Source organism: Haliaeetus leucocephalus, unplaced genomic scaffold (genome assembly GCF_000737465.1).
Source record: "Haliaeetus leucocephalus isolate CR32 unplaced genomic scaffold, Haliaeetus_leucocephalus-4.0 Scaffold228, whole genome shotgun sequence".
Lineage (NCBI taxonomy): Eukaryota > Metazoa > Chordata > Aves > Accipitriformes > Accipitridae > Haliaeetus > Haliaeetus leucocephalus.
In genome coordinates, this window is record NW_010972664.1 from 23,445,940 (window position 1) to 23,446,430 (window position 491).

Here is a 491-nt window from a genome sequence, read left to right on the forward strand (position 1 = left end):
GTCCCAGCGGGCACCGCCAGGAATCCTGACAGGGGCTGCAGCCTCCCGCCGACCCGCCCCGGGGCCGCACCGACATCCCATAATAACTCCCTTCCCCTCCCCTCCCTCGGTCCGCCGCATCCCATAATATTTCCCAGGCAGGCAGCCCCGCCGTAGGTACTGAGGCATCCCATAATAAGCCGGCCCGGTCACACACGCTGGGAATGGTGCCATCCCATAATACTCCTCCCCTCACGCCGGGCTGCGGCGGGCCCTGCCATCCCATAATAGCCCCCCCCTTCCCCCCCCCCCGTGCCTTATGGGGCATCCTCATCCCATAATACTCCCCCGGCGGCAGTAGGGCCTGCCATCCCATAATACTCCCCGCCACCCACCTGCCCCCCTCCGGTCGCGGGAGGCCTCGCCATCCCATAATAGTCGCGGCTCGCCCTCCCCCGCCGCAGAAGGCCTCGCCATCCCATAATACCCAACGCTTGCCCTCCCCCTCTCCA